At 37.5% G+C, this 24,832-nt stretch overlaps 1 pseudogene; it reads right to left on the minus strand.

The window, feature by feature from the left end:
- Nucleotides 1-24,242: 24,242 nt before the first annotated feature.
- LOC127134029 (uncharacterized) lies at nucleotides 24,243-24,342 on the minus strand (annotated as a pseudogene).
- Nucleotides 24,343-24,832: the final 490 nt, after the last annotated feature.

A 24,832-nucleotide genomic window follows, 5' to 3' on the forward strand; every position in this document is an offset into this window, starting at 1 on the left:
ACTTCAAACCTTCATAAATTAGTGCAATAAATGTTCCTCAAATGTGGAGAGTGACGTTTTAAAATTAATTAGGGGGTTTGTAAAATTTGCCTACAAATAATCCCTTCAATTTGGCATAACCTAAAAGATTAAATCCTAAGGCTCTACCTAAAAGAAAAGATTAAATCCTAATTAAAGAAAAAGACTAATCAATTAGTATGATTTCTTCGTCGTGCATGTCGTCTTCCTTCATCGAGTCGTGTGATGTCCTTGTGATAATAGTCGTGCGATGAGAGAATGGAGTAAGGTTTTGCAATACGAGAATGAAGTTATGCGATGTGCGATGATGTTTATGTGCAATGAGAGATTGAGATTTTGGATTTGAGAGAGAAATGAGTATTTTGAGATGGAAGAATAGAAAATTTGTGATTTGTGGTTAATAATGTGTTTAGATTATTTCATTTACACAATATTTATTTAATAAAAATTACACTCGTTAATTATTTAATTAATTACTATGATTAATATTTTGAGTTATAAAATTAAATAATGTTTTTTTTCAGTCCATTTAAATTTACATCTGTTTTAAATTTAATGGGAGTAATAGAGATTTGATTATAATAATATTTTGAGTTTACATCCATTTATAAAAATATGATGTCTATTGTCACGTGCTAATATTTAAAATGACAATTTATTTATAAAATTGTCACTATATTTCTTATTTATACCCATTTTTAATATAACAGATTTAAAATTTAAAATTATATTATTCTTTTTGCACTAGTCCAAGTTTATGAAAATCATATGCCCTTGTTTAAAGTGTTGTTATAGAAATGTGGTGTGAGTATTTTAAAAGATTATTCAATTTGTAACAGAATTAACCAAAGATATACATGTTTTATATACCACGATGAAAAAAAATCTTAGTCCACCAATTCAAATAGATATATCAGATATAGGCTTGTTGATTTTGAAAAAGATATCTATGAATGTGAGTGTGTTGAAGAGTGTGTGAATATAATTGAAGAAGATTTTTTGTGACTATTCTGAAATATTGAAAAGATGATGAGTGATGTAGAGACACGGTTGTTTGGTGGATGTACGTTCACAAAAATTTTAAGAATCTTAAAAATTTATAACATTAAAGCTGACAATGGATAGTCAGATAAAAACTTCATCGACTTGATAAGTAATTTAAAATAACGCTTCCCAATTGAACTTATGGGTCTAAGGAAATGGTGTGTTCCATTAGCATAAGTTATGAGAAGATAAATGACTATCCAAATTATTCTATTTTATTTCTAAATAAATATGAATTATTAAGTTTGTATCCTAAATGTGGTGCCCTGTGATATAATAAGAAAGTAACAACTCTAGAAAAATATTATGGTATTTTTGCAATAATCCTAAGATTTAGGTGCTGGTATAATAATATGGAAGATGAAAACACTTAACATAACATTCAAATGATCAAATCATTGATGAAATGCTTTGAAATCTTTTAGATTCCCGTCATCACACAAAAATTGACAATGATTACCTTGATTTGAGACAAGTGGAAAGAAACCTATGTCTTGTATTGTCTTATCATGGAATAAAATTTTATGATATTCAAAATCATTCTCATAGTATGTGGTTGATGATTTTGTTGATTTATAATCCACCTTTTTGTTTATGCATGAAGCACAAGTTTATAATGTTTATAATGTTGACTATATTGATATTTTGACCTAAATAATTAGGAAATGGTATAGACATATACTTGCCTCCATTAATTGAAAACTTGAATGTTTTGTGGGAGAAAACTGTAGAGGTATATGATGAGTGCATAAAAGGACTCTTCATATTGAAAAAAATTGTTTTTGAAAGTTTAATTTATACACTACTCAATGTGTCAAGAAATATCAACTATGGAATCATTAAATAGTTATACCTACAAACAATGGCATTAAGACTCGAATAGAAATCTCTTTAAAAGAGGAGTTGTACATATCTATCTCTGATAGTTCATACCTTGTTAAGAAAATAAAAATTTATGTTGTGTAAGTTTCTTCAAGAAGTTAAAAATCTGAAGAGGTAATTTTCAAACATTGGAACTTTGATATCTATGAAGGATTTCAAGGTAAAGAGTTATAAAATTTCATTATTGTCATGTTATAATGGAGAATTTCTTTCCAATAAATATACATTCCATTTCTTTTAGAAAGGCTGGTGAATTATAACTAAACTATGTTTCTACGTCAAATTCAATTTCACAAAGATTGAGATGATTGACAATTGGAATAAATTTTATGCTGACAAATAGTGGTATATTGTGTTCCAACGAACAACTTAATGATTATAGCAAACAACAATGTAAAAATATTAATATTGAGGATGATCATTTCATTCATATATAATTTGATAATGATTCTTTAAAAATTCAATTCTTTAAAAGCACCCTTCTTTTCTAGCCAATTAAAAACATTTTTTAAAATTTCTCTCATATTCTTATCTATCATAAAAAATTTAAAATCACTCTCATGTGCCGGTATTATTTAAAGTACTAACTTCAAGAGCAATAAAGTGCTCTAGAAAGCAATAAACAGTGTTCTTGAAAACTAAACCTGATGTATTGAAATATATGACAATATCTGAAGTGGTAAAACTAAAGGTTTTATATATTAAAATATCTCACTATATAAATTATATAAGGCCTATAAACATGGTGTTATATATATATATATATATATATATATATATATATATATATATATATATATATATATATATATATATATATATATAATAAAATTGATACCAGAATAATAGAGTATGATTGGTTTCTTTATCAGCAGGAAACCAACAAAGATTGAAAAACTGAGAATGGAGAAGAGAAGAACAATTCAAAGTGGTTTAAAATCCTGGATTCTTGATTCAGTTACACATTATAGAACAATGTTTACAATTGAATCTTAATCACACCACTTTCTTACTCTAATCAGGATTATCAGGGATTGATGAAGAAGTGATGACTAGTTATAAGAAAACTAAATCCTAACTTTCAACTAACATACTAAACAATTGACCCAACAGACTGACCCAATTCAACAAGCTAGCTTAAATAACAAGCTAATTAAGACATCTTCATGTAAGAACAAACTTCGACTACGACATGCACATCTTCGACTATTGTCAAACCATGAAGTTGTCCTTGTCGAGGTTAGAGTTTGATCCAAAAAATACAAATCTCCACCTTGGAGAAAACTCTACATCAATAAGGGAACAACTAGCTTTCATCGTGCAACTTTATCAACTGCATACAGTGGAAGAACTTGTTACTTGGCAATGTCTTGGTGATCATATCACCAACATTGTCATCAGTCAAAACCTTCAGCACTTGGACTTCTCCACGCTTGATTATCTCTCTGATGAAATACAACATCGCATCGATGTGCTTAGTTCGATCATGATAGGTTGAATTATTCGACAAGTGTATTGTACTTTGACTATCACATTTAACAATGATTGCTTGACCTTGAAGTTTCAGCTTCTTAGTAAAACCTTTAAGCCACAATGCTTCTTTCACGGCTTCAATGAGGGAAATATACTCGGCTTCAGTGGTTGATAAGGCAATAACCTTATGAAGTGTTATTTTCCAACTAATTGATATGCCAAACATAATGAACACATATCCATAAATAGATTTTCTGGAATCCATATAACCTGCATAATCAGAGTCGACAAATCCTTATATTTCTACTTTGTTATCATCACCATAGGTTCCACCATAAACCAGAAATCTGCTCAGAGACCTATTTATGTAACTTATAATCCACTTCAATGTTTGCCAATGCGTCTTTACAGGATTGGCCATGTACCTTCTTACAAGGCTCACCGCATATGCTATGTCGGGTATCATATAAAACATACCATATGTAATGCTATTCATATAGGCTCTTTCGACTTCAGTACTAAAACTTTGAGTCATACTCAGCTTGAATTAAGGATTAGTCGGTGTTACAACATGCTTTGAATTTGACATACCAAACTTGTCGAGAATCTTCAATAAGTATGTATTTTGAGATAAGCATAATATAACCTGCTTTTTATCTCTTTAGATGTCAATCCCAAGAATCCTGGAGGTAGCTCCCAGATCCTTCATGTCGAAATCCTTATTGAGTTCAACATTCACCTTCATAACATCCTCGACACTGTTTCTTTCTACGAGGATGTCATCCACATAAATCAATTAAAATAACAAGTGAAGTTCCAGGTCGAAATTTGAAGTAAACACAATGGTCGAACTGGCTCCTAGTGAAACCTATGTGTGCCATGAACTTGTCGAATCTCTTATTCCTTTCTCGAGAAGATTGTTTCAGTCCATATAACGACCTATTTAGCTTGCACATATAATCTTCCTTTCCCTTTTCTGCATACCCTTTAACTTGCCTCATCATGATTGTTTCATCTAGATCACTATGCATGAAAGCAGTCTTCACATCTATTTGTTCAAGTTGTAAGTCAAACTTTACCACCATTGCTAACAACATTCTAATGTATATGTTCTTTACAATAGGTGAGAACACATCATTGAAGTCGGCACCTTCTTTATGAGTGAACCCCCTAGCGACCAACCTTCACTTCAATATCACTCATTCGATTCCTTCCTTAACCTTGAAAATCCACTTACATGTGGCTAACCTGGCCCCTGTAGGTTTCTCAATTAGCTCTCAAGTGTTATTATCTCAAAGGTATTTCATCTCATTATCCACAAATTTAAGCCATTCATCCTTATCTCAACTCCTCATAACTTCCTCATAGTCTCTAGGTTCTTCATCCAGAACCTCACTTCTAGAGATTAAGGTATCAACTGTGAGATATGCATAACCAAGTCTCTTAGGTGCCTTGATGAATCTTCTCGGTCTGTCTCTTTCCAGCAAGTAATCATTATGAGTTTCCACATATTCATCAATAACTTGTGCTTTCTCTTTGACTTCATATGGGTTATGAAATTCCGCATCACTATGCTCCACCTCAACATGAAGCTCTTCATGTTCTAGCTCTTTTCCAGAGATCTTCGTACTTCGTCCAACATTATCAGTTTTCTTGAAAGCCATCTCAACTTCATTGAAAACTACATATCAAATTGTGATACACCTCCTGTGACTTTCCTATAGGCACCACAATCTATAAGCTTTGACTCTTTCAGGGTATCCAAGGAACATACATCTCAGAGCTCTAGGTTCAACCTTGTCTTTGCCTAATGTGAGCATATGCTACACATCCAAACACTCTAAGTTTGTAGAGGTATGATGGATGACCTCACCAAACTTCTTCAGGTCTCTTCATCCCTAAAGCAATCAAGGGACATCTATTTATTAGGTAAGTTGTACTCATGACTGACTCATCCCAAAAACCTTCTTTAATCCCCTGCACTAACCAACATGCATCGAACCCTTTCTAGAATGGTTTGATTAAACCATTAAGCCAAATCATTTTGTTGGAGAGTACCTGTAGTAGTCATGTACCTTACAATACCAGACGCATCACAATATCTCTCAAAAGAATCATCGCAAAATTCAAGACCATTGTCGGTCATCAACTATGGATAGAAAATCTCTTGCACCTGAGTTTGAAGGATTTCTTACAGGCCCTCAAAGATCAACATGGATATAATCAAGGAATCCATATGTTCTTTGTTTACCTTTGTTAAACTTCACCCTATAGGATTTACCAAATAAACAAGGTTCACACAACTCCAATTTTTCGACCTTGTCACTACATAGGATATTTTGTTTCGACAATTCGATCAGGCCTCTTTCACTAACATGGCCAAGTCGCTTGTGCCATAACTCAGTCTTTGACACCGGTTTTATAGATGCAACATCTATTGAACTACTTACAACCTCAATCTCAAGGGTATACAAGTCTTGCCTCTTGATGTCACTCAAGACTTCGTTCGACCCCTTCATTACCCTTAGGATACTTTGCTCACATTTGAAAACACATCCTTTCTTGTTGAACCAAGAGAAATAGAATTCCTCTTAAGATCAAGTACATATTTGACATTAATTAATAGCCTTATTAACTCATCATGGAGCTTGAATCTGACATATCCAATTCCTACAATCTTGAAGTCATGTGTCAAGTACAACCTAAATCCATAATCCACTCCTTGCTAGATTCGCTGCTTGAAACCACCAGACAATCACGTGATTAATGATAATCTTTCATAATGGCTGCATTACCATTATCATTTCCACCATGATTATTCAAACATTCAGGGCAAACCTTTATTGTATGTCCCTTCTTCTTACAATGATATAACCTAATTGCAGAAGCATTACCACCATAAGAATTATGTAGAACTTTACCCTTATTCCTCTCAAACTTACCATCTTTCTTTGAGAACTTTCCTTTAACGGACAAACCATCTCCAACAGATGATGGCTTTTGCTCTTTTCTCATGTTCAAGTCCTTCGAGTACAAGGTTGATTGAAATTCTTCAGGACTCTCTTCCATACAAGAGGCTTTCTTTGAAGTGAGCATGTGATCTTGGTAAAGTACACAATAGCAACAATGCTTGATCTTCATCATCAATCTTGACCTTAATATTTTCAAGATCAAGAATCAATTTGTTAAACATATCTAGCTACTAAGCCAAGACTTTGTCTTCATTCGTCTTGAATGAATACAAAGCTTGCTTCAGGTAGAGACGATTGAACAAGGATTTGGTCATATACCAACCCTCGAGCTTTCTCCATACACCTGCTGCAGTCTTCTCCTTCGAGAACTGCCGGAGAACCTTATCGCCAAGGGAAGCATCCATCTTCTCCTTCATAATTATCTTCTCCTTCTTTGTTAGGGAAGCATCCATCTTCTCTGATACTTTCAATGCTTCTAACAAACCCTGCTAATCCAGTAAGATTTTTATCTTCAAGCACCACAAACCGAAATTATTCACATAGGTGAATTTCTCAATCTCATACTTTATTGACGACATCTTCTCCTCCACGCTCACCACACCAGTTTGTTGTGAAATCGATATCAGAATAACAGAGTTTGATCGATTTCTTTATTAGCAAGAAACCAACAAAGATAGGAAAACAGAGAAAATATAAGAGAAGAACTATTCAAAGTGGTTTAAAACTCTGGATTCTTAATTCAATTACACATTAGGGGACACTGTTTATAATTGAATCTCAACCACATCACTTTCTCCCTCTGATCAAGATTATCATGGATTGATGAAGAAGTGATGACTAGTATGCTATTTATAAGAAAACTAACATACTAAACAATTGACCCAATTCAACAAACTAACTAAGACATATATATGCAAGAACATACTTCGACTACGGCATGCACATCTTCAATTATTATCGAACCATAAAACTATCCCTCTCGAGACTAGAGTTCGATCCAAAAACCACATATAAAGTGAAAATACTTTTAAAAACATAGAGATGAATACTTATCTAGAATTTATGACAAAATGTAAAATATAAAAGTACTTTAGGGAAGTCCTTTAGATTTTGGTGGAAATGAGGCCTGAGAGAGAAAAATAAAATAAATTAAAATAATAAAAAAATAGATAAGTGCAGTTTATATATATATATATATATATATATATATATATATATATATATATATATATATATATATATATATATATATATATATATATATATATATATATATATATATATATATATATATATATATATATATATATATATATATATATATATATATATATATATATATATATATATATATTGATTTATTCTCTACCTCGACAACCCTGAATTCCTTTCCTTGAATAAAATAAATAAAAAATATAGAATAAGAAATAACTTCTTAGTAGGTTTCTTACTAAAAACCTTGAATTCTTCTCGGTCAAACTCTTACATAAATCTTCGGTAATTTCCTACCTAGTCTTACTATAAGCATTAAGAATAGCAAACTTTATTCTTTTGAGAAACTATTATTCCCCATTATAGTCTAAGTATAAGTGTTTAGATCCTAGAAGATAAGAATAATCTGAGAATTTAATCGTATCACATAATTAAACTTAAGGAAACTTATCAATGTGGTCACTATAACTATTTGGATAACATATTATATATTTTTTAAGACGAGAGATAGATTAGCTATGTAAGAGGTGCCTCATTTACTATGACTTACTCGTATGATAAAGAGAGGGAATATTATTCTCACTTAATGATAGTAGTATTATAATGATACTAAATTAGTTCTTTATGGGTTACAATCAATTACTTAATCATATTTCTTACTAGACAGACCATAACTTCAACTAAGAGTTATCTCTGATTCACTAGAATTCAGGTTTAGTTCATGAACTTGAATCAATATATCGCAAACTGTACCTAACCTAACCAACTCAGGTCATTCCATAGTCTAACTCGTTAGTCATTTATCTACTTTATAATGGTTTAAATTTCACTTCTAAAAGACCTATGTAGCATGAATTATGAGATAAGATATCAAAATTTCGTTATGCAAAATTTCAAATCAGTAACTGAACTTACAGTAGAAACAAAACTTATAGTTCAGATTTCTCTATCGTATCGTAACAAAGTTGAATCCTATAAAAAATTATTTTGTGCTAAATTATATCTGATTTTAGTGGCTCCAGTCAATTATCTATTCATTTTAAACTTTTTAATATATTATTTTCTTTTTAAAAAATTGTACTAACAAAATGATATATTTGTAATTAACAAATACTAAGAAAATTGAAACTATTTTCTTTTATTATTTTATTCATTTCTTATTTTTTATTTTTAACTTTCTCTCTTTCCTTTTTTTTCTTTTAATTCAAATTTCAAAATTTTTTCATATTTCTTTTTCTTACACTTTCTCACTTTCATTTTAATTTTTTCTCTCTCCATTTTCTTTTTTCTATGTTATTTTTTTAAATATAAATAAAAAAATTTAAATCTCTTTTTAATTTCATAAATAAGAACACAGAAAAGTGTTTAATTTTTAAAACACAAAATTTATCTAAAATAAAAACATAATTATTTTATAATTATTATATATAAAAAATATTCATAATTTATATGATTATTGTTTGTTTTATAATTAAGTAACTCATTTGAAATTCACATATGTATCTAAATACATTTTATACTATATGGAATTAGATAACAATCAATAACAATTAACACAATTAACTATCCATTTTACGAGTTAGTATTAGGACAATGTCTATTTTATTTTAATCAATAATTATCTTTATTTGAGAGACATATTTTTTATTTTCAAATGTTTTTTTTCTTTCTCCATTTCACGAGTCTCTTTTTTATATATGATTATTTAATACAATTGAGTTTATATCATCAATTTTTTATTTTATTAGTCACTATCAAGACAATGTCTATTTTATTTTAACCAACAATTGTCTTTAATTGAGTGATGAATTCTTTATTTTCAAATGTGATTTTTTTCTCCAATCTTTGTATCATTTCAAATTTACACGTCTATATAAATATATTTTATACCTTATTTGTTGAAATACAAGAGACTAAGAGACATTTGAATAAACCATGTGTTTTGAAAAGTATTACGAAGACTTTATTATATATAGAGAGAGATTACAACTAATTACAGGATATAGTCGATGTGAGACTATTCGATATACAAATATTCTTAAGACTATATTTACAAATATCAACATTCTCCCTCAAGCTTGAGCATATAAGCCAAATGCATCAATCTTGTTACATATATAATTAGTTTTGGGGTTTCGCATGGATTTTGTAAACACGTCTGTCAATTGATCATTAGAGTTGATAAATTTTGTGGCGATGTCATCTGACTCGATTTTCTCTCTGACAAAGTGACAATCTATCTCAATATGTTTGGTCATCTCATGGAAGACTGGATTTGAAGTAATGTGCAATGCAACTTGATTATCACAAATAAGTGTCATTGGTCTTGCTTCTTCAATTTGAAGTTCCTTGAGCAACTATTTTAGCCAAATAAGTTCACATGTTGTCATTCCTATGACTGTATACTCTGCGTCGACGCTTGATCTTGCAACTACTTTTTGTTTCTTACTTTTCCAGGATATAAGGTTTCCTGCAACAAGTATACAATACCCAGAGGTGGATCGTTTATTAATGGGTGACCCTGCCCAATCAGTATCGGAGTATCCAACTATCTGAGTATGTCATTTATTTTCATACACTAGACCTTTTCCTGGAGCACATTTGATGTATCTCAGAATCCGAATAACATCATCCATGTGTTCCTGACAATGGGAATTTAAGAACTGACTTAGCATGCTAACTGCAAAAGAAATGTCTGGACGAGTGACTATGAGATAATTCAACTTTCCAAACAATCTCATATACCTTCCCGAGTCAGATAGAGGCTCCCCCTGATTGGGTAGTAGTCTGACACTTGGATCCATAGGAGCATCAGCTGGTTTAGCATTCAACAAACATGTTTCTTCCAAAATATCCATAACATATTTCCGCTGAGAAATCACCAAACCATCTTTAGATTGGGCTACCTCAATACCCAAGAAATAGCGAAGTTTACTAAGATCTTTTGTCTGAAATATATTTGAGAGATCTTGTTTTAACTGGAGTATACACTGTTGATCACTACCAGTTATGACAATATCATCTACATACACAATAAGATTAATACACCCTTGGGATTAGTGACGATAAAAAATAGAATGGTCAACTTCACTACAGACCATACCAAACTGTTGTACTACAGTGCTGAATCTGCCGAACCAAACTCTCAGAGATTGCTTAAGACCATAAAGATACCTGTGTGACCTACACACCGTATTCGATGACTCCCCCATGAGCAACAAACCCAGGTGGTTGCTCCATATATACTTCCTCTTCAAGATCACCATGTAAAAAAGAATTTATGATGTCAAGTTGATGAAGTGGCCAATGTTGAATGGCTGCAATGGCTGGGAAAAGTCTAACAGATGCCATCTTGGCTACAGGCCAGAAGGTATCACTATAATTCAATCCAAAAATTTGAGTGTATTCTTTGGCTACCAAGCGAGCTTTAAATCGATCAATCTTATCATTTGGACCAACCTTCACTATATAAAGCCAACGATAATGTACTAAAGATTTTCTATGGGGTAGAGGAACCAGTTCCCAGGTGTAACACCCCAAAATTTGCCCTCCTCATTCATGCATTCATTTAGCATTTCATATTGCATTTCATCATGTCAATCAAAATTAGATCCGAAAAAAAAATGGAAAAAAAAAAAGAAAAAAAAATTTTACAAAAAAAATAAATAAATAAAAATAATAATAAAAAAATAAATAAAATATAATAAAAAATTTTGGACTTGGGTCTCTCTCATTTGAGCCCACAAAACCATGAAATTCAGTCTATAAATACCAAAGCTTCACTTGAGAAAAAGGAAGAGAAGCAAAATACTCTGAGGTTTCCTTGGAACAAAACCCTGGACAAAACCTGAAGAGAAACCTGACAGAGAATTCAGAGCAGCCTCCAAACCCTGAAGGGCCTCACGGGTGCAACTCAATTTCAATCAAGCTCTCCAATCAGGTTTGCCCTATTCCCATTATTTTACGCCTTCAATTTGAATGTTTTAAATGTGTTATGTATTATGAATGGGTGAAACCTATGCCTTGAATGTTTAATCACATGATTTCTGAAGTGTATGCCACAGGGTTTGAGGTTTCTGAAACCATACTGTTATCCATGAAAAAAATGCTTATGGTGTTTCACTAACCCTTTTGTTGAGTTTTTGTGAGGGCTCACATGACTTTTGCAGGGATAACTTGCGTGGTTTCCCACTTTATTTGTGGGATAACCCCTGGAGGTTCATTCTGATTACCTGTACTGACCCACTTTCTTTGATGATGTTAGCTTGGAAGGATCTCAGGGTTTCCCATTCCTCTAATTGTTGTTACTTCGGATCTTTATCCGCGTGGTACTTTTACATTTTTCCCGCATTTTACTGCTTTCCTAGCTGGAAGACCTCGATAGGAGGCAATGTTTTTGTGTTTACTTTATGCAGGTTCCTTTGTCCAGGGTTAAGAGCTATGAGGTCTTATACTCATTACCCTTTTGCATGCGCATTCCTATAATGCAAACAAACCCTTCATTGATTTTTCTTCTCCATAACACACGTTTACTCCTTCTACTACAGGCGAGTAAGTCTCCAAAGGTCGAGCATCCGGTAGATTACGTAGTGACGTCGTTCGTCCAAAACCCAATCCACAACCCCGTAGTTAGCCGAACTACGGCTTGCTCTGATTCTCATTCCAGATGAGATACGTAGGCATAAGACGCGATGTCTTAGCGAGCACACATCCCCCAACCCATAGGTCAGCCGAGCTACGAAGACTCTGATTCTCATATTCAGATGAGATACGTATGCAGTGGATGCGACATCCGCGCGAGTCATTCTCATTTAACCCTTTTTTTAGTAAATAGCACATTAGGTAAACCCACACCCTTTAGACGAAAACTACAAAAGTGGATCCCGTAGAGTACTACGGATGCGTAGGGGTGTTAATACCTTCCCTTCGCATAACCGACTCCCGAACCCAAGATTTGGTTGCGAGACTCCGTCTTGTCCTTTCCTTTTTCAGGTTTACTTCGAGCGTTTCTTTTCCCTCCTTTGGGATGAATAACGCACGGTGGCGACTCTTCTGTCTTTTTCTTTCGCCGGTTGTTTTTTTTTGCGCACTGTATTTTTCAGGTTGCGACAGCTGGCGACTCTGCTGGGGACTAAGAAGTTGACCTCTTGCTGGTCCGTCTTCCCTAAGCGAGTCCCTCCTAGCTTGTGTGATTTCTTGTTTATTGGGTGTTCATGCTTTTGTACATTTATTTGCTTACCTGCTTGCATGCATCTGTTGTATCTATTGGATCTGTTTGTTTGTTTGTTGGGATGGGATGTTCTATGAGAGATAAGCCCATTACCCAGGCTTGAGTGTACACACAGGTTTTAGAGTGGATGATCATGAGGCTTGCGTGGCATGTTGCTACGTTAAGTCGTTCGTGAAGAACCACACCCAGACGAGGTTTCTTTTGGATATATTATGTCCTACGGATGTTCCGTAACGACATGGTGTTCCTTTAGAAATCGTCGACTCTGGTGACTATTTCCCGAGAACTCAGTCGAGGCCTCTCCTCCGAGACGTGATTATGTTAGCTCTGGTGGGCGCATTCTCGCTGATCAATCCGAGGACCCCGAGACTGGGAACTTGCTTTAGGATGTCCTGTTGAGGGGAGTCAGTGGAGGTCTTTTATCCCGTAATAATGCCAAACCTTCAGTGGTAAACGTATTATTCGCGACTGAAGGGCTGAAGCTGACGAACTTCTGTTCTTAGAACCTACCAGTGAGGGGTGGGCTAAATTCAGGAAACCTTAACCTCCAACCAACCCGGTTTTCTGGAGCAGAGTTTTGGTCTTGTATTATATTCCTCAGTGAATTTCTCTCCAGGAAGTGCAACCCGACAGATGTTCAAGCGGATCCATCAATTTTGATTGACATGCCTTTGCATTGCATAACATCATTTGCATATTTGCATCCAACATATCATGCTTATTCATTTGCAGGGTATTCCCTTTCAAAACGGGGATGCCTCAAAACTGAATAAGCAGTGCATCGCATACCATGCATACTAACCCTTGTTTGTTTTGCAGGTGTCACCGCAGTGTCTAATGTTTGTTCCATGTATCAGGCAATTATTGGTCCCAAGCGAGTTCACAGATACCCGACAAAGGAAAACCGTCCACGACTAGCGATGGACCAAGTACAGAAAGAGCTGGCTGATATGCGTGAAAGGATGGATCAGTTCATGACATTGATGACTGGTATGGCAGCAGGTCAAGAAATGCTGAGGGAAACCCTGGTAACCCTGGGAACGCTGATAACCCTGTGAACATTGGTAACGCGGGTAACGCAAATGCTGATGGAAACCCGGGTAATGTTGGCAACACAAGGAATGTTGGAAATGGTATTGGCGGAAGGTACAATGTGAATCAAGGAATTTGGATTAACGGGCACCCCATTACTGAAGATTATCAGTATGATCAATTTTCTTTGCACGCCGAGGCCCTCGAGACCACTCGCCGTATGGATGAGCTTGCTGAGAAGCTCAAATCTTTGGAGTCTCAAAATTCCTTAGGCTTTGATGTCACAAATCTTGGTCTGGTTCAGGGAGTAAGGATTCCTCACAAGTTCAAACCCCCTACTTTTGAGAAATACAACGGGGCTTCTTGCCCACGCACTCATCTCCAATCTTATTTGGGAAGGTTGGGAGCTCACACGGAAGATGAAAAGCTGTGGATGTACTATTTTGAAGACAGTCTAACTGGAGCTTCTCGTGAATGGTATTCTCATTTGTCTCGTACTACCATCAAGAGCCGGAAAGACTTGGCAGAGGCTTTTGTCAACCAATATCAATACAACTTGGACATGGCTCCAAATCGGACCTTGTTGCAAGGTATGTCTCAGACTGCCAAGGAAACCTTTAGAGAGTATGCTCAGCGTTGGAGACAGATTGCTGCGTCCGTCCAACCCCCTATGTCTGAAAGGGAGATGGCGGACATGTTCATGAACACTCTTCAAGGCAATTATATTGAGAGATTGGTTGCTTGCCCGTCAATCAGCTTTGCAGAGATAGTAATTGCTGGAGAAAGAATCGGGAGTCTGTTGAAGATGGGCCGAATTTAAGACAATAGTGTTTCCAACCCATCAGGTCCCAAGAGACCGTTTGCTGGTAACGGTCAGCGAAGAAAAGAAGGCGAGGCAAGCGTTGTGTATGCCGGCAGAGGCAGGAGTAAAGGACGCCCTAATTATTATCAAGATCAAGTGGCCGCAGTCACTATTCCAACACCTGTTCCTCAACCGCAATATCATCCGCAACAACAACCCAGGTATAACAATCAACAACAAGGAGGTAATCCGGGTCAGCAGAGACACTATCAACAACGTCCAAGGAAGACGGACCGGGTCATCGAGCCAATCCCAATGCCTTATTCAGTATTACTTCCCAAGCTGATTGACATGAATCTGGTTACATTGAGAACTCTGGCCCCACCAATCGATCCCAATAATTTGCCTAGAGGTTATGATGTCAACGCCAGATGCGCTTTTCACTCCAACGCACCTGGCCATACTACAGATAATTGCAAGGCTCTCCAGTTAAAGGTACAAGATTTGAGAGATGCCCAGGCTATCAATTTTGCTCTGGTGCCTAATGTTATCCAGAACCCGATGCCGACTCACGGCGGGCAGAGGATTAATGTTGTTGATAGTGGGGAAACTTTGAATTTGGTTTCTGATGTGACTAAGGTGAAGACTTCGCTATCGGTGGTTAAAGACCGACTTCTAAAAGGACAGATTTTCCCGGGCTGTGGGGAAGAATGCAGAAATTGTCAAGCTGCCGAAAACGGATGTGACAGTTTGAGAAGGGGTATTCAGCAACTGATAGATGAAGGTTGTCTTCAGTTCGATCAGGCCCGTCCAGTGAAGAATGATGTATCGACGGTGACGTTTTATATATTTCCCAGAAAGTACAGAACCAGCAGCGGTGAACATCGAAAGTTCAGCACCAGTTGCAATTTACTCTGATAGCCCTCAACCGACTTTGGTTGGTCCGATCACTATCACAATACCAGGACCCGTTCCGTATGAGAAAGACAGTGTTATCCTGTGGCACTATGGGGCTGATATCTACTGCCAGGGGCAGAAAGTTAACGAATAAGACATTGACATTGGTAGCTCCGCTGTAGACAATGTTGGAGGGGTTGGTGGCTTCACTCGCAGTGGACGCCTATTTGCACCATCGATATTACGCGCGAATACTGAAGCCGAGGCAGCTGCCAAGGCTAAAGGGAAACAGGTATCCACCGAAGAGGTTACTACTGAGGAAGATCCTCCTAAGACCGCATTCGAGAAGGAAGTGGATGAGTTTATGAGGATTATCAAGAAAAGTGACTACAAGGTAGTCGACCAGCTAAATCAGACACCCTCAAAGATCTCCATTCTCTCACTATTGCTGTGCTCTGAGGCGCACAGAGCAGCCTTGTTGAAAGTACTGAATATGGCCTATGTTCCACCGGAGATAACTGTTAACCAGCTGGAGTCGGTAGTTTCCAATGTAAACGCTAGTCGGGGGCTAGGTTTCACCGATAATGACCTGACACCTGAGGGCAGGAATCACAACAAAGCCTTGCATATCACAATGGAGTGTAAAGGGGTGGTGCTTTCCCATGTTTTGGTTGATACAGGCTCTTCTCTGAATGTTCTTCCAAAGAAAGCCTTAATGAAGTTGGATTGCGATGGCATCATCCTGAGGCCAAGTAACTTAGTTGTGAGGGCTTTTGATGGCTCTAAGAGAGCTGTTTTTGGCGAAGCTGAGTTTCCAGTTAAGATTGGACCGCAGGTGTTCAAGAGCACCTTTTATGTGATGGATATCCAGCCTGCCTACAGCTGTCTGCTAGGTCGGCCTTGGATTCATGCTGCCGGTGCTGTTACTTTTACCCTCCACCAGAAGCTCAAATATGAACTAGAAGGTCAGGTCGTCACTGTCTGTGGTGAAGAGGATATTTTTGTTAGCCACCTGTCTACATTTAAGTATGTAGAGATGGATGGCGAGATGCATGAGATGCTGTGTCAGGGCTTCGAAACTACAAACATCAATGAGGTCGCGCCCGAAGCTGTCTTTTCACCTGAGTTTGAGAAGGTCGGGACTTCTATCTCTTCATACAAGCAAGCTGTCGAAGTGGTTAAAGCTGGTAATGCCCAAGGTTGGGGCAAATTTGTGGAGCCAGTCATCAAAGAAGACAAGTTTGGATTGGGGTATGCTCCGGGATCTCAGAAGAATGGAACCGGTACTCTCTCCAGCGGGGGTTTGGTTTCCCCCCACACCGTCAATGCTGCAGATGAAGACAAGGCTGACAGCGACTGTGACTTAGATAGCTGGATTCGCCCCTGTGTCCCGGGAGAAAAGCTCGACAATTGGTCGTCTGAAAAAACCGTCCAGGTTACTCTGCTGAAAGAGTGATTTTTATTGTTTTCCTTTATTACATGCATAATAAAGTCTTACACTTTGCCCAAGGTGTAACGGCTCATTTGTAGGGCCATCCATTTAGTTACGTTTCGCAATTATTTTTATCATCAATAAAGGACGGCTTTTGCAAACAATTTTGTGTTCTCTTTCTTTCAGTTTTTTTTACTTTTTACAGAAAAAAATGGCAATGTTTCTTTTTTCGTTTTTCCTTTCTTTCAAAAAAAAATCTCTCATTCTAAGGTAAAGCATGATCCTCCATCATGCAGAGCCGACCACTCGGATCTCACTGCTAACGACACTGCTATGGCCAAGTATGACTTCGACAATCCTATCTATCAAGCCGAAGAAGGGGCTGAGGAAGATTGTGAATTGCCTGAAGGGTTAGCTAGATTGTTGAAACAGGAGGACCAAGCTATTACACCTTATCAGGAGGTGGTTGAGACCATCAACGTTGGTACCGAAGACGACAAGAAAGAGATCAAGATCGGGGCCAGTCTACAGGCCGAGAGGAAAGACCGTTGAACATGTACTTGACTGTGTTAGAAAGGTCAATGGGTTGTGTGCTCGGTCAGCATGACGAGTCAGGTCGAAAAGAGCATGCAATATACTACCTTAGAAAAAGTTTACCGACTGTGAACAAAGATACTCATTGCTCGAGAAAACTTGCCGCGCTTTGGCATGGGTTGCTCGCCGACTAAGACAGTATATGTTGACTCACACGACTCTATTGATATCAAAAATGGATCCAGTCAAGTATATTTTTGAAAAACCATCACTTACCGGAAAGGTTACTAGGCGACAAATGATACTGACAGAGTATGACATCCAATACACTTCACAAAAAGCCATCAAGGGAAGTGTCTTGTCAGACTATCTTGCAGAGCAACCGATTGATGATTACCAACCTATGAGGTTTGACTTTCCTGATGAGGACATCATATTTCTCAAATCGAAAGATTGAGAGGAACCACTCCCGGAGGAGGGGCCTGACCCTGAATCCAAATGGGTTATGATGTTTGATGGGGCGGTCCACGTCAATGGTCGCGGAGTTGGTATAGTGTTGATCACACCGGAAGGGGGTTCATATGCCATTTGGTGCCAGAATAACTTTTCCCTGCACCAACAATGAAGCCAAATACGAAGCTTGTATCCTAAGACTTGAGGAAGCCGTCAATATACAGATTAAAACCCTGGATGTATACGGGGATTCAGCTTTGGTCATCAATCAAACCAATGGGAAATGGTATACACCTCAGCCTCATCTGGCTCCTTACAGAGACTACACGAGAAGATTGTTGACTTTCTTTTGAAGAAAACCAATTTGCTGATGCTTTGTTTACCTTGTCTTCGATGATTACGGTGCTATACTGGAACTACGTACCCAGAATTGACGTATCTCGGTCAGAGACGAATGAAGAAAGTATTTGGTCAGAAAGTGCGCCCTCGGGGGTATCAAGTCGGTGAATTGGTACTCAAAAGATTTCTTCCTCCCAACACAGATCACAGGGGCAAATGGACACCGAACTATGAGGGTCCGTACGTGGTTAAAAGGATTTTCTATGGCGGAGCTTTGATGCTAACAACCATGGATGGCGAAGGATTCCCATCCCCTGTCAACTCAGACGCAGTTAAAAAAATACTTCGCATAAAATTGACCCACTGGACAAGTAAAAAGAATAGTCCAGGCAAAAATGGGCATCCCAACAAAAAGAGAATAAAGAGGTTCGGGCAAAAATTAGGGATATAAAAAAAGAGTACACCCGGTGAGTCGAAAACCCAAAAGGGCGGCTCAGGCAAAAATGGGTATCCCGATGGATTGAAAACCCGAAAAGGGGGCGATCCAGGCAAAAGTTAGGGAATAAGCGAATGACTGTGATCTGAGTTCATCAGTGTTATATCACCGTTTCATTCAATCCGGCAATCTTCGAAGGTTAAAGATCGACTAATCATCCACTTCAGAAAGCAAGATGAGCAGAGCGTCTTGAGGACATACGAGTCATAGCAGAGTCGAAACTCAGTGGGACCCCGTATCCCCGTTGTCATTAGGATAGTTCTCTTTTTATAGCGATCACCTCTTTTCAGGGATCAGCTTCCTGATACCCTCGCCTATTCCTGGCACAAATTTTCTCCCCATTAAGAGTCGAATAATTCAGTTAAAGAGCCTCTTTATTTTTCATTTATCAGTTTGTTTGCAAAAATATCCGAATTTTTGATAAAACATATTGCATATGAACATAATGGTGGCTTTTGCAGATGATTTGCAAAGGAAAACATTTAAAATTGCTTTGAATGTGCTTAATCCCGAACGGTGAATTCAAACCGAGTAATTCCCCGAGGCATACGTGTATTTTTGGTTGCAGGTCACAGGAACCGGATGCCAAGTCATGAATCCTCATCCCCAAGCGGTTGACAAAGTCTCTCCTCAGCAGAGCATGTTCCCCAACAGAGTTGACAGTATCCAGACTGTTTATCCCCAGTAGAGTTGACAGTATCCAGACTATATATCCCCAGTGGAGTTGACAGTGTCAGACTGTATCTTCCTAGCAACAGCGGAGTGGTTGCATAAGCAACAGATGAGAGGGTGGCGTTCCCAGTGTTCATCTCATTCCCCAGCAAATTATTTTTAACAGATTTGTTAATCCCCAGCTTGAGGGCGATTAGCAAGTTCATATCCCCAGCAAAGGCCGTTTCCTACGACATTTCCCCAAGAAGTGTTTTCCCCACGGACTCTCCTCACAGAGCCTCGCCGAACAAAGTTTCCATAGTTGATACTCCCCCCGCAAGGTCAACTTTTCAAGCAGCCAATTTATTTTTGGTGGCTCATTGGTCCCGGCAGACGGATCATTCCCCACAGAGCATTCAAGGATTGATACAACGATCTGTTCCCTACCGGAGTTTGCTTCCCCAAGCAGATTTCTTTTTACACCATGCATAACATTTGCATTTGCATGCATATCATATCAAGCATACACATAAGCTGATAAACAGGTTCTTCCAAGCAGACTGAAGAATTACTTTACAACCAAGGTCATGAGATCTAGCCAGAGGATCAAGCGTGAGTGATCCAGCCTGATGGTCGTTTTGAAGATTCAGCCTGAGAATCGTTTTCCAATGATCCAACCTAAGGGTCATTTTGAAGATTCAGCCTGAGAATCGTTTTCCAGTGATCCAGCCTGAGGGTCATTTTGAAGATTCAGCCTGAGAATCGTGTTCCAGTGATCCGGCCTGAGGTTCATTTTGGAGATTCAGCCTGAGAATCGTGTTCCAGTGATCCAGCCTGAGGGTCCATTTCGAAGATTCAGCCTGAGAATCGTGTTCTAGTGATCCAGCCTGAGGGTCATTTCAAAGATTCAGCCTGAGAATCGTGTTCCAGTGATCCAGCCTGAGGGTCATTTCGAAGATTCAGCCTGAGAATCGTGTTCCAGTAAGCCAGCCTAAGGCTCAATTTGAAGATTCCCCAGTGAAGTCGCCTACAAGCTTTATTTCCCCAGCAAACCCAAGTCTAATTGAGGAGTCGTTACAACATGTTCTAGCCCGAAGAATATGTACGAAGCCCAAAAGTGGAATATTCTCGAAGCTGCATATCTAATATGAAGGTTGGGTGTAGATTTCAAAAGAGGGTCAACCAGCGCATGCCTCAGATGCGGGATCCTAATGACGGGAATTTATCATCAAAACAATCCAGATCTAGCCAGAAGATCGAAGTAGATTCAGCCAGAGAATCGAAACAAAGAAGATCTAGCCAGAAGATCGAAAATCGCAACAATTCAGATCTAGCCAGAAGATCGAAGTAGATTCAGCCAGAGAATCAAAGGAAATAGATTCAGCCAGAGAATCGAAACGGAGGAGATCTAGCCAGAAGATCGAAGAAGATCTAGCCAGAAGATCAAAATCGTATCCAGCCCGAGGATCAAAATTAATATCCAATCAGAGGACTAAATTGAGTATAGGTTCAGCCAGAGGATCGAAACTCCAGATTAAGCCAGAGGATCGGAAGAAAAATAAACAGCACGGTGTATTTGCGCGTTTTTGTGGTGTTCTCAGAGCGCAAATTTTCGGTCTGTCTTTGGTATTTAATCACAGCTCACCCCGTTTGTCTGATAAGCTGTTCGCTTTCATCCTACTCGGTTTAGCTGATGATTGAATAGGGGCAGCTGTAACACCCCAAAATTTGCCCTCCTCATTCATGCATTCATTTAGCATTTCATATTGCATTTCATCATGTCAATCAGAATTAGATCCGAAAAAAAAAAAACGAAAAAAAAAATGGAAAAAAAAAAAGAAAAAAAAAATAATAATAAAAAAAAAAAATTTACAAAAAAAATAAATAAAAAAATAAATAAAATATAATAAAAAATTTTGGACTTGGGTCTCTCTCATTTGAGCCCACAAAACCATGAAATTCAGTCTATAAATACCAAGGCTTCACTTGAGAAAAAGGAAGAGAAGCAAAATACTCTGAGGTTTCCTTGGAACAAAACCCTGGACAAAACCTGAAGAGAAACCTGACAGAGAATTCAGAGCAACCTCCAAACCCTGAAGGGCCTCACGGGTGCAACTCAATTTCAATCAAGCTCTCCAATCAGGTTTGCCCTATTCCCATTATTTTACGCCTTCAATTTGAATGTTTTAAATGTGTTATGTATTATGAATGGGTGAAACCTATGCCTTGAATGTTTAATCACATGATTTCTGAAGTGTATGCCACAGGGTTTGAGGTTTCTGAAACCATACTGTTATCCATGAAAAAAATGCTTATGGTGTTTCACTAACCCTTTTGTTGAGTTTTTGTGAGGGCTCACATGACTTTTGCAGGGATAACTGATAACACGAAATTATATCATATTTTAGGACTTAATTCAATTAAATTTTATTATTATTTATTTCAGTTCACTTCATTTTATTAGATATTATGCGGTATTTTCTTCCTATTTGTCTCAGGTGGCTTATTTTGAAGCACAAGTAAAAATGGAAGAAAAGGAGGTGCAAAAAGGAGAGAAAATGAACCAAATGTCAAAGCCCAGCCCAAAGCACAAAACGCAGGTGCCGTGCATGTGACGGACGTCACAGAGGCTGTGACGAGCGTCACGCCTTGCACACTCCTATGACGGACGTCACACATGGTGTGACGAACGTCACACCATTCCCCTACATTTTTGGCGCAAGGAACGCCTCAGAGACGTTGAGGGAGTATTGAGCCCTATATCCACGCCCAACTTTTATGCACGTTAAAGACCTTTTTGGAAGCGGAAGCGGTTACTCAAGCATCAATATAAATAGCCACTTGCAAAACCTAAAAGGGTTCCGAAGCTTTTCCATATTTTTTCCTTTGCCGTTTTCGCTTTTGCATATTTTCTTTTTCAGCAACTTAAGCATTATTGTTTCTTTATTATTTTTACGAGTTCTACACTATTTCCCTTGCAATTTCTATTTTCCTTTTTAGCATTTAGTTAATTCTTTTCGCACAATAGTTTCTACACCGGAAACTATTGTGTACCTTTTTACCGGATCTAACCTTACGTTAGAATCTAGTTTTTTATTTCCTTCGTTTTAATTTGTTGTTAATTGAAGAATCCAAGAACAAATCCTACCGGCTTGTGGTGGAGTGTTCAAGACTATTGTTTAACTCATTCAGGTTCTTTAATTATTATTTAATGCTTTGTTTTATTATTTATTTATATTATCTGCCTGGGATGAGTCTGTTTATGCATGATAAGTATTTTAGTTTGTTTAGCATGTCTGGCTAATTCGCTTAGATATCGGTATGTAAAGTAAGCGGAATAAGGAATCAAAACTAAGTCGGTTTAATCTAATTTAAAATTAAAATCACTCTTTTTACGGTCTCAATTTACAGGTTTAATAACAAAAGTTTTTACGAAAGAAAAAGACATAAAGAAGTTAAAATCAATAGAGCGAGAGTTTGAGGTTTTAACTGGACAGTGTAAATTAGACATTAATTCTAGATCAGGGCGAGAGCAAGTTTTAGAGTTAATTAAATTCCGATCTTTTCCAAAAAGTATTTTTAAAGATTGAATGTGAGGACGAGAGTTAAGCATTCGAATTTAATTATATAACCTAAGTCAACAGAGCGAGAGTTTGAGATAAGGGTGTTTAAACGGTCAGTGTTTTCTTGAAAAGAGTTTCTATGGACTGTATTGCTTTCAAAAAATGGTTTTTGACTTAATTATAAGTGACAGCTACATTAACATAAAATCATGGTTTAATCAACAGAGCGAGAGTTTGAGATAAAACTTTTAATCAATAAAGTCAACTGAAAAGATTTATTTTAAAACCAAGAAACCGACGAAGAATTGATTCCCTAATTACGACGAACTACATACCGATATCCGCTTTATTAATATTTAATCTAGATCTTAGTTCAGTTTTTAGCTTTTCCCCCAAATAATCAACCATAAACCACCTTAGCTTTACGAAGTAACCTTAGATAACGGTATATCGATTCATAAGTCCCTGTGGGATCGATATCTTTTAAAACTACGCGATAGAACTGTGCACTTGCAGTTTGTACCCCAAATTCGACTCATAAAGTCGAGCGATCAAGTTTTTGGCGCCGTTGCCGGGGACTTTTATTTAATCGATATCGTAACTCTTCCGTTACGCTGTAGAGACTAAGGTTTCTTTTTCTTCTATTCTTTCTTTCGTTGATTTGTATGCCACGCACTCGCTCACAAGGCGAACCGCTCTATTTACGAATCAACGATATCGAACTATATCTCCGAGTCCTACGACGAATTCGGGAATATCGTGCTGCAAACAATCTCCCTCCTGTAGAACTTCCTGATCTCAAAAACATTTTTCCTTCGATAACCGAGATGGCAGAACCAGCTCGTGCTCTTAGAGATTACGCCGCTCCATCGCAAGATGAACCGCATTCAAGTATTGCTCCGCCCGCAATCGAAGCAAACAACTTCGAACTTAAACCTTCGCTGTTGCAGGCTGTGCAACAGAACCAATTCTCTGGAAATCCTACCGAGGATCCAAACCTTCATTTATCCGTATTTGTCCAATACGCTGATACTGTTAAAGCTAATGGTGTCACTTCAGAGGCAATTCGACTTCGTCTTTTTCCTTTCTCATTAAGAGATAGCGCTAGAAGATGGCTTCAGTCTCTCCCTTCAAACTCTGTCACCACATGGAACGAGTTGAAGAAAGTTTTTCTTGCCCGATACTTTCCGCCAAGCAAAACAGCTATGTTAAGAGCCCAGATAAACGGATTTAAACAGAAAGACAACGAGTCTCTTTTCGAAGCATGGGAAAGATACAAAGACATGATGCGACTTTGCCCACACCATGGTTTGGAAGACTGGTTAGTAATTCACACATTTTATAATGGTCTCTTGTACAACACAAGGTTAACAATAGACGCCGCTGCAGGTGGTGCACTAATGAACAAACCTTATGCTGATGCTTACCAGCTTATCGAGAGCATGGCCCAAAACCACTATCAGTGGGGAACCGAACGAACAATGGTGGAAAAACCTCAAACGAAAACTGGCATGTACGAGATAAGTAACCTTGATCACGTTCATGCAAAAGTGGATGCTCTGGTCCAGAAAATTGAAAGTTTAAATGTATCGCCTCCAACCGCCGTGGTTGCTATAACTCGGAATTGCGAGGTCTGTGGAATCCAAGGTCACACCCCTACGGATTGTCAACTCTTGACAGGAATCCAAGCAGAGCAAGTGAACTATGCTCAAGGAAGCCCCTACTCACATACCTATAACTCAAATTGGAAGAACCATCCAAACTTTTCATATAAGAGTAATAATGCTTTGTACGCACCTGGA

Source organism: Lathyrus oleraceus, chromosome 3, assembly GCF_024323335.1.
Source record: "Lathyrus oleraceus cultivar Zhongwan6 chromosome 3, CAAS_Psat_ZW6_1.0, whole genome shotgun sequence".
Taxonomy (NCBI): domain Eukaryota; kingdom Viridiplantae; phylum Streptophyta; class Magnoliopsida; order Fabales; family Fabaceae; genus Lathyrus; species Lathyrus oleraceus.